Here is a 10,937-nt window from a genome sequence, read left to right as displayed (position 1 = left end):
CAGCAGTTAGCGAAGAGGTTTTGACGGCCCAATCCTATCCAGCAAAACTCCCTGTGCTGTTGTTAGGTCTGATCATGATGCTGATTATTCTCTTGATATTCTAGGTTCACATGGGAAGAGTGAATAACAGAGAAACTCAAAAGTAACTGCATCCATAAAATCAGTTTGCATCAGTCCTGTGAAGGAAGGAAACACGGGAGAATTGTCATCAGCAATGTATGAAGAATGAAGTGAGTTATTCCAAGGGACCCACTGAAACCACTGATGCTGTTGCCTAAGGTTGCTTGTTCATGGAGGCAAAGTGGTGGTGGCTTGCTTTATGCTCAGTGCGAGTGTTCTCGACTTGTTCAGTGGAAAAGGAAGTAGCTTTCACGGACAAATCTGATATAGGATTTTGATGAATGTTCTTAAATTCATGAGCATAACAGGCTGGCATATCAACAACCTGTAAATGCTTCAAAACACATCACCACAGTTTGAGTACAACGTTGTTTGCAAGGTAGTTTCCACCATACATGTTGGAGAGAATGAAGAAACAATATTAAGTATGGGAGCGCAGTGGAGCAATTTGACAACTTGTCATTCAGCGGCCAGAACAAAAAGCCCAGAGGTCAGCAGTTCAAATCTCATCATGGCAGACTGAGAATTTAACTTCAGTTTTAAGTAAACATAGAAACATAGAAAATAGGTGCAGGAGGAGGCCATTCGGCCCTTCAAGCCAGCACCGCCATTCATTGTGATCATGGCTGATCGTCCCCTATCAATAACCCGTGCCTGCCTTCTCCCCATATCCCTTGACTACACTAGCTCCTAGAGCTCTATCTAACTCTCTCATAAATCCATCCAGTTATTTGGCCTCCACTGCCCTCTGTGGCAGGGAATTCCATAAATTCACAACTCATAATTCACAACACATAAAGTAAAAATAAGTACAAATATATAAGAAGGTGGCAACTATAAAAATTACATCTGATTGTCATAAAATCATAGACAATTAACGTTTCCAGAATTGCTGTATTTTACCTTGGGTCGGGTTGTCCATAACTCAAAGGCCTCGGCTCAAGTGAGGGGGGAAATTTAAAGATCGGTGGCAAATTTTCCACACGTTATCTAGAATGAGCTGCCAAAGGAGATGGCAGAGGGAGATAAAATTAGAATGTTTAAAAGGGATTTCAGCAGGCAATTGGGGTAGAAAAGGAGGGATATACAGTAGGCCTAAATTAGGCAAATAGGATTAGCATTGGCTTCATCAGCCTTCTCAGAACCCGCTCAACTGGAATAGACGGTACACAAAAATGCTGGAGAAACTCAGCGGGTGCAGCAGCATCTATGGAGCGAAGAAAATAGGCAACGTTTCGGGCCAAAACCCTTCTTCAGACTGATGGGGGGTGGGGGGGAGGCGGGGAGAAGAAAGGAAAAAGTAGGAGGAGGAGCCCGAGGGCTGAGGGAGAGCTAGGAAGGGGAGGAGACAGCAAGGGCTAACAGAATTGTGAGAATTCAATGTTCATGCCACCAGGCTACCAGGATGCAGACTCCCCAAGCGGAATATGAGGTGCTGTTCCTCCAATTTCCGGTGTTGCTCACTCTGGCCGTGGAGGAGGCCCAGGATAGAGAGGTCGGATACGGAATGGAAGGGGGAGCTGAAGTGCTGAGCCACCGGGAGGTCAGGTTGGTTGATGCAGACCGAGCGGAGGTGTTCGGCGAAACGATCACCAAGCCTATGCTTGGTCTCACCTTAGGACATTTCCACCTTAGGAAAAAAAGGTTCTGACTTTCTACACTATTTCAGCAAAGCATTTGATAAGTTTCCACATGGTTGGCTGCTCTGGAAGTTTCGGTCGCATGGGATCCAAGGAGAGATAGCTGAATGGATTGGAAATTGGCTTCATGGAAGGAAGCAAAGGGTGTTGGTGGAAGGTTGTTTTTCAGACTGGAGGCCGGTGACTAGTGGTGTGCCTCAAGGTTCACTGCTATTTGTCATCTATATTAATGATTTGGATGAGAACATACACGGCAAGATTAGCAAGTTTGCAGATGATACAAAAGTGGGTGTTATTGCAGAAAGTGAAGATAGTTGTGAAACATTGTAGCAGGACCTTGATTGGTTGGGCAGGTGGGCTGAGGAATGGTTGATGGAATTTATTATAGAGAAATATGAGGTGTTGCACTTTGGAAAGTCTAACATGGGCAGGACTTACTCAGTGAATGGCAGGGCTCTTGTAGAGCCGAGGGGTCTAGGAGTGCAGGTATATATTTTCTTGAAGGAGGTGTCACAGTTAGATAGGATGGGCAATAGGTCTTTTGGCACATTGGCCTTCATCAGTCAGACTATTGAGTATATAAGTTGGGAGGTCATGTTGCAGTTGTATAAGACGTTGGTGAGGCTGCAATTAGAGTATTGTGTTCAGTTCTGGGCACCAAGTTATTGGAAAGATGTTGTCAAGTTCAAAAAGGTACAGAGAAGATTTATGAGGATGTTACGAGGCCTTGGGGGTCTGAGCTCTAGGGAGACGTTGAGTAGGCTGTGACTCTATTCCTTGGAGCATAGGATGATGAGGGGTGATCTTATAGAGGTGTAGAAAATTATGAGTGGAATAGATCGGATAGACGCACAGAGTCTCTTGCCCAGAGTAGGGGAATCGAGAACCAGATGACATATATTAAAATGTGGACACAAAAATTAGAGTCATTGCTGCCTGTGAAGCATTTCTCTAAAATCTAAATAAAGGTTTATTCAAACATAACAAGTCACGCAGACTGATTAATGTTCTGAGTGATGATTTGATTGGAGAAATATGCAGATGGTTTTCCTCCAAATTGAGCTGAGCTCTGAAGACTTCAGCAATATTGAAAACATATTAAAATAAATGCGCACACAAAGGTGTTTTTGGAAATGCTAATTTATAAGACCTTTGCTGGTAATAGGCGAGTTTGTTTTGAGATATATATTACTTTGATTGAGTATAGTCGTATTGGGAATGTCTGTACATGTTGGCAAACTATTACACTTTTACACTTTTAACGCTATCACACTTTTATCTATGTAGAGACAAAGAACTGCAGCTGCTGGTTAATACATAAAAGGACATAAAGTAACTCAGCAGATCAAGTAGCATCTCTGGAGAACATGGATAGGTGATGTTTTTGGTTGAGAGCATTGTTCAGACACTTTTATCTATAATACAGGTACCTGTACTACAGTTGTATTCATCACATTGTAACTAACTCACATGCATTATGGACTTGCTATGAGACGGAAAGAAGATCCATAGGGTCCACTTTAGCTCCCAGCAGAGTAGTTCCATCAATCCCATTTGTTCTGTTCTGACTGCCATGTATCTCTGCAATGACCTCTGCTTATGCCCATTAACTGTCCTTTAATTCTCCACAAAGGGGAATTTGAGACCCACCTTTGGGATGTGTAAGGGTCAGGAAAACAAACAATTGGGAGCAGGGAGTGGACGTGGAGATTTGTCACAGTTGACCAGGGCCTTGTACAGATATAATTTCAAGTTCTATAATTCATCAGAATAATGCCAGGGCTACCATGATTAGGTTTATGAGAACAGGCAGAATAATGGGCTGCAATTGCTTGTGTTTGGGAAGTTATGAGATTTAAGTATTTATGATGTAAATATAGATACGAAAAAATTATTTCCACTGAGTGGGGAATTGAGAACAATGAGGGAATCTGTAAATAGAGCATTGTCTTGTTCCTAGGCAATGATGGCCATGAACCCAAATCTCAAAGGGGCACTTCACAATGATTAACATCATGGAAAAAGATTACCATGTGGACGGAGGGCTCAACACGTCCTTTAGAAATGCAACATTCTTAATGAGTCTAGGGATTCCTAGACCATGACTCCGATAGTGGAGATGAAACGCTCAGGATGGTATTGACAATTTCGAGGCCATGCATCAGGACCATACAGAAGCCCGGGATTAGCAATGGAAAGAATACACCACCTCATGAATTGCTCAGCAGGTCAGGCAGCCTTTCTGGACACAAACAGGATGGGTGACGTTTCGGATCGGGACCTGAAACGTCACCCATCCTTTTTCCCCAGAGATGCTGCCTGACCCACTGAGTTACTCCAGCACTTTGAGTCTATCTTCGGTATAGACCAGCATCTTCAGTTCCTTTTTACACATAAGAATATGCAGAATACTAAAAAGACAAAACCAGACTGGAAACAATCCTCAATTCTCAGATACTGTTTAAGAAGATGTATCGTTAGGTTTGGAGCAATAGATGAAGGAAATAGAATTAAAATCCCCCAGCTGCTGAGCAGGCATTGAAACTCAAGCCACTGCATGAAAGTCCCTTACCTCAATATTGAATTGAGCTGATTTCTTGATACTCAAAGCCACATTACATTCAATGCGAATACACATCCGGGTTCTCTGCCAACAAAATTGCAGTATTAATCAAAAAGACATTTATAATCATGCTAAATTATAAACAACTAAAACCACAGGCGAAAATAAGTTCTGAGCAAAGGAATATATATTCTATTGGAGCACTTAATTCAGTGCAGTTGCCAATACTATGCTGCAGTCATTAGACAGGGATGTGAAGCCTTAAAGGCACAGAATCCACAGCCCTCCACTGCGAAGGGGGAGACAGAGGCCACTGGGGAGATGGAGGCAACTCCATCATTCACTCCAAAGGATATTGTAAGTCCTGATCACCATTGGACGGTGATCGACCCTGAAGGAGAAAGACCCTGTATGTCATGCGGTTGTCAGATCCCCCGCCCCTCACTCCACCCCCAAGGCCTGACAAAGGATAGCTTGGCATGAGATGGCTCCATGTGCCTCCTCCCAGAGGGAAACAGCGCAGCAATGCTGCCGGAGATTTCTCACGGCATAGTGGTCTGTGTTCCCTAGAGAGTTATCCTCACAGAATATGTATTTAACGTGCAGCCTCAGTTATTCGAACCTGCATTGCTGTCCAGTCAGAATTTTTTAATATCAAGGGCGGTACGATGGTGCAGCGGTAGAGTTGCTGCCTTACAGCACAAGAGCCCCGGGTTCGATCCTGACTACGGGTGCTTGTCTGTGTGGAGTTTGTACGTTCTCCCCGTACCATGGGTTTTCTCCGATATCTTCGGTTTCCTTCCACACTCCAAAGGTGTACAGGTTTGTAGATTAATTGGCTTGGCATAAATTTAAAATTGTAAAATTCTTAAGGGGTTGGACAGGCTAGATGCAGGAAGATTGTTCCCGATGTTGGGGAAGTCCAGGACAAAAGGTCACAGCTTAAGGATAGAGGGGAAATCCTTTAGGACCGAGATGAGAAAAACTTTTTTCACACAGAGAGTGGTGAATCTCTGGAACTCTCTGCCACAGAAGGTAGTTGAGGCCAGTTCATTGGCTATATTTAAGAGGGAGTTAGATGTGGCCCTTGTGGCTAAAGGGATCAGGGGGTATGGAGAGAAGGCAGGTACGGGATACTGAGTTGGATGATCAGCCATGATCCTATTGAATGGCGGTGCAGGCTCGAAGGGCCGAATGGCCTAATCCTGCACCTATTTTCTATGTTTCTATGTTTCTATGTCCCTAATGTGTGCAGATGTTGTTAATGTGCGGTGATCATTGGTCGGTGCGGACTCGGTGGGCCAAGGGGCCTGTTTCCGCACTGTATCTCTAAACTAAATTAAACCTTTAAATGATGAGAGAAGTAACAACCTAGCATTGTGTGCTCCACATTGCATTGACTGAAACAGTTGTTACAATAATTAGCACCTTTATTAGGGACATGGCAAAATGGGCAGATAAGTTACTGGAAATTTGTATCAAAGTATCACTTCAAATTTCCCCCAGAAATAGATGGCCACATAGCCCGCATTGAACCTTATGCTGCACAACTGGCATCTAATAAATGGGCTCAACTGGCACCAGTTTGCTGGCACAGCTCTCCAGCATACTTGTCCAATCACATAACCAGGTGGCAATTATGGCCTCTTTATAAACAGGCAGCACAATCTAACACAAAGGAAATCTGGAACTCCATCTCCCTGAAGCCACATATGTTGAGTCAATTAACAATGTCGAGACTGAAACCAATTCGTTTTTTTATGGTAGATAAATAGAATTGAGGAACAGATCTACCTTGAATTCTGACTGGCAAACGTGCTTGAGGAGCTAAATGGCCTGGACCAGTTCCTGAGAGAAATATATAGATTCATGGCAATCGTGCAAAGCAAATATTATTGGCTTGGCCACTATTAGTGCCCTGAGGTTTATTCAAATTAACTTCCATGGAAGCAATGTGAATAATGGCACGCACCCCATTGTCACCAATTGAAATAAACCCATGATGTTCTTTGGTCCATTTCTGATTGGAAGAATGTGACAAGAACATACATCCATTCCAGTGTACAAGCAAAATGTTTCTACCTTGACCAAAGCATTTGAGAGTGAAAAACATTTAGGGTTGAAACCCTTCTTCATGAGTCTGACGAAGGGTCCTGACCTGAAATGTCATATGCCCATTCTCTTCACAGATGCTGCCTGACCTGCTAAGTTATTCCAGCGCTTTGTGTTTTGCTCAAGATTCCAGCATCTGCAGCTTGCCTCTTGTGTCTTCATTATGTCCAGTGAGAGAGAGCGAGAACAGGAATGGCACAGCCTGGCACAATATCTAACACATTTCTTTAAAAGATTAAACTTCAGATGAGCAAAGTTTTTCCAATTATTGTTTTCTTTTCCCAATAATAATCTCACATAATCTATATTACTAAAAGTAAGATCATGACCGCTTTTGACTCACTGCGATGTGATTTCCGAGAGAACGCCGCCACTTACGGCCGTCATTTTTAGCCACCTCGCTCAGAGCCCTCCTCCGCTGGATGCCAGAATGACCAGAGGATTTTTCCCATCGATGAAAAATCAGAGAGATATTAATGTTTTAAAAAAAAATCACCATTCTCTCTGCTGCCCCCGCTGGCGGCAGGGGGGAGAGATTATAAAACCCAGAAGTGTCGTGGCTCACTCAGTCTCTGCCAGACGGAGGAAGCGAGAGGGTCACGGCTCTCTGAGCTGCGAATAACACTGAACGCACGTCTACTCCACGGTGAGTCCCCGGGATGTGGTTTTCAGCAAATGTGTTTGTTGTTTGCAAAGTGTTTGCCCAATTAGGTTGGTTTTTTAAAGGGCTTTCAGAAAATGTGTTTTGTTGGCTTGCAAAGTGTTTTTGTCCAATTGACTTGGCTTTTAAAGGGCTTGCTTGCAACAGTTTTCGGATGGATAAAGCGTGAATAAACATTTTATTAGATCAGGACTGTGTTTAATTTCAAAATTGGTGCTCATTCTGTGATTTTCGCTTAGTTGCAAGATGGCGCCGATGACGTCATTTCCGGATAGCGGAATGCTGGCGCTGAGCGCGTCATTTCCAGTTCGTGGCAAGCAACGAGAGGGTGACGTCAAGATAGCGCCGAGTGCAGGCGCCGTTGAATAATTCAAGAGAGCTGACTGCTCTGTCTATGGTGAGTGTGTTTGTTGGATGTTATTTAAAGCACGTTTTTGCTTCAACAGCAGCAGCCTCTACAGGAGGCTTTAGACATTTGTTTTACACACTGTATATTCAACACGTTCTGAAGTTATTTGCCATTTTAGTATTGTGTGAGTGTGTGTGAGTGAATGAGTCTGTGTGAATGAGTGTGTGTGTGTATGTGTGTGTCAATGAGTCTGTGTGTGAGTCTGTGTGAATGAGTCTGTGTGTGTGTGTGTGTATGAATGAGTCTGTGTGTGTGTGTGTGTGTGAATAAGTCTGTGTGTGTGTGTGTGTGTGTGAATGAGTCTGTGTGTGTCATTCAGTCCACCCTCTCCCCCTTCTCTCTCACAGTATGTCACCTGTTTTGGGCAGAATTTCTGGCAGTTTCTCAGCTGCTGGCCTGCCAGGTCCAAGTGACTACAGGCCTCAGTGACTGAGCTGCCAGCCCAAGAATCCATTCGGCCCACAATGTCTATACTAGCCCTCTGGAAACCAGTACCTTTGGCCCATAACACCCATACTAGCGCAACAGAAAGCCCCCCCCCCTCCCCACTGGCCAGCAATATTGGAATTGGTGAAGAGATGGAATATTGCGTTGGGTGACCAGCCCTCCCGTGTGATGCTGGGATCCAACGGGTCCCACTTAGTTTAGTAACCAATAGATTTCTGTTGGTTCAAATCTTTTCCGGAACAAGCCGCAACTAAGCCTATGCTTCACCCAACCTCTCATGTAATTCTTGTACCTCAGATCTGTACAGTTATTTTAAAATCTCATTCCTCTAAAAAATGTAGTGCTTTCTGCTTGGAGTATGCCCTATCATAAAACTAAGAACAGTTTTGTTGACATTTTGCAGGCATCCACATTTCTCAGCGTCCCTGTTGTCATCCATTGCAAATTCAAGTTGATTACTCTGTGTAACAGACAACTATAAAATTGAATTTTCTCTTTTGATTCTCTAAAATTGTTAATAAGTTTTTAAACTTCCATTAGATTTCCAATATTCCTTCACACTTTCGGTGGAAATGGTCCTGCTACCTCAAGACATGACTGGATTATTCATAACAGAGGGTTGTGATGGAAGACATTAAACCGCCAATGTAGAACATAGTCACCGCTATTCTGCTAACGAATCTTGGCTGCTTGTTTCTTCGTGAATAAGTATATATTTTCTCATGTTCTAGATGTAAATAGTGACCTGACAAACCAATATTTTTTCTTTCGACAGGTATTCTCCATACAATTTTATATAATCTCAATTATTTATAATTATATTGTTTGGATTGTTATTTTCATATGGATCATGGATTTTATTTTGTCGACTTATCACAATAATAAGATAAAACCTCAGAATGTGAAGTCTATTTTTCTTGCTGCTACAAGGTCTTGATGGATTTACCTTGCAGGCTGATGCCAAAGGGTATTTCTATCTTACAGAGTTGTAATGTAATGGGCCTAATTGGGGCTTCAATTCTGACGGGTTGCTCACTGCAGAAAGATTGCAACACTGTTTACAAAGATGTCAGTCAGGAATCATTCTGGCCCCTGGCAGTTCTGACCTCGAATTTATTACTTTCTTCAGCAATCAAATTCACCCAGCTTTTGCCTCTGTAGATATTATACATTTGAGATCTGCTGGAAAAATTATGCTGAGTACATTATTTCCTCCTTTCACCAGAAACTGCAATTCATGGTGTGAGGAAAATTTGCATTTTACATGAGAAGATGCAGCATTCTTAAACAAGGTCATTTAAGTAGATATTGCAACCAGCAGAGGTCCCAGCAGAACACCACTGGTCACATACCTCTAGCCAGAATATCAACCTTCCACCATAACCCTCTTGTATGAATAATCCAGTTATGTATCCATGCAAAAACTGCACCCAGAGCCAGGATTGAACCCTCGTCTCTGTCACTGTAAGGCAGCAACTCTATCACTGTGCTACTGTGTTAGGCTTCTAAAACATCCTTCTATAAGCCAGGGTACTGTCCAATTCACCAATAACGCATTATGGACACTGTACTTTATCTAAGGAACTGATGCACTAAGATACTGAGAATTGTGTTCTGCACTCTGTATCTTCCCCTTTGCTCTATCTATTGTACTTAAGTTTGACTTCATTGTATTTACTTATGGTGTACCTGATCTGTTACATGCAAAACTACGCTTTTCATTGTAGCTCGGTACAAGTGACAATAATAAACTGGTAGATAGCGTGGTGAAGAAGGTGTACGGCATGCTTGACTTCATAGGTCAGAGCATTGGAATTATGAGTTGGGATGTTATGTTGCAACATTACAAAACATCATTTTTTTCGCATCCAGGGTATAGTATATATTATGTTAAATGTATCTTATATAATCCTGTATTGAAAAGAAGTTATATCTTAAAAAGTCTGATTAGGCAGTGGGCCTCTCAGGCCATTTAGTCACAGGTCATTTGCTCTTTATCGTTGTCACATTCTTGTGAAGTGTTGTAATTGCATGACTCAGGATTTATGGATTGTTTATACGTACAAGACCACAAGGCTGGAATAATAATGGATTCTGTATTAAGTTTGATATGTTTAATTACACATATGTTGAAATAAGAGTTGATACATTTGAGCAGGTTGTATCTTTTATTTATATATATATGTATCTAAGAAAGTAACTTTGTTTTGATCTGAGATAAGTCAGTGGTCTGCAGATGTAAACATTCCTTTGGGGACCGTGCCTTTGCTGTGTCGGCACCCAAATTATGGAACGATCTGCCTCTCCACATTAAACAGGCCTCTTCTCTGTCTGTTTTTAAATCTCTTCTTAAGACCCATCTCTTCTCCGTGGCCTTTGATACCCAGTAAGATGTCGACTTTATTTGCTTGGTTTGGTTTCTTATTTTGATTGCTTTGTTGCGTGGTTATTGTTTTTTGCTCATGTTTTATGTCTTTTGATTTATTGTTGTATTTCATATGTGATTTATGCGCCTTATGTGAGCTGTTATGTTATGTTCTGTTATGTTGTCTGTTTATGATGTCTTGTTTGTTCTTCTGTACAGCACTTTGGTCAACATTGGTTGTCTTAAAGTGCTTAACAAATAAAGTTGGATTGGATTGGATTCCTTTGAGTAATGCTGTCAGTGTGAAAGCAAAGCCATAAAAAGAGGCCCAAGGATGAGGTTGGAATTCCATCCTCTGGAGATAGCAAGAGAGGGGGAGGGTGTGTGAGCTAGCCAAGAAGCAATTGTCATTTGTCAAGTGTGACATTTATACGACCCCTGTGTGCTTGGAGATAGGTGTGTGTTTGCAAAGATTGAGCAAATTCATACTTTTATGGTTTATAATACAGGGTAATGTTAGTCTAAATATGTGATTTGTAATGAGACCATCTGGGAAATATATTGTGCTTTAATTATGATTATAAACATTAGACCCCTGTGTTTGTATCTGTAGTTTAAGA

Source organism: Amblyraja radiata, chromosome 5 (genome assembly GCF_010909765.2).
Source record: "Amblyraja radiata isolate CabotCenter1 chromosome 5, sAmbRad1.1.pri, whole genome shotgun sequence".
Taxonomy (NCBI): domain Eukaryota; kingdom Metazoa; phylum Chordata; class Chondrichthyes; order Rajiformes; family Rajidae; genus Amblyraja; species Amblyraja radiata.
Note: the sequence above shows the minus strand (reverse complement) of the source record.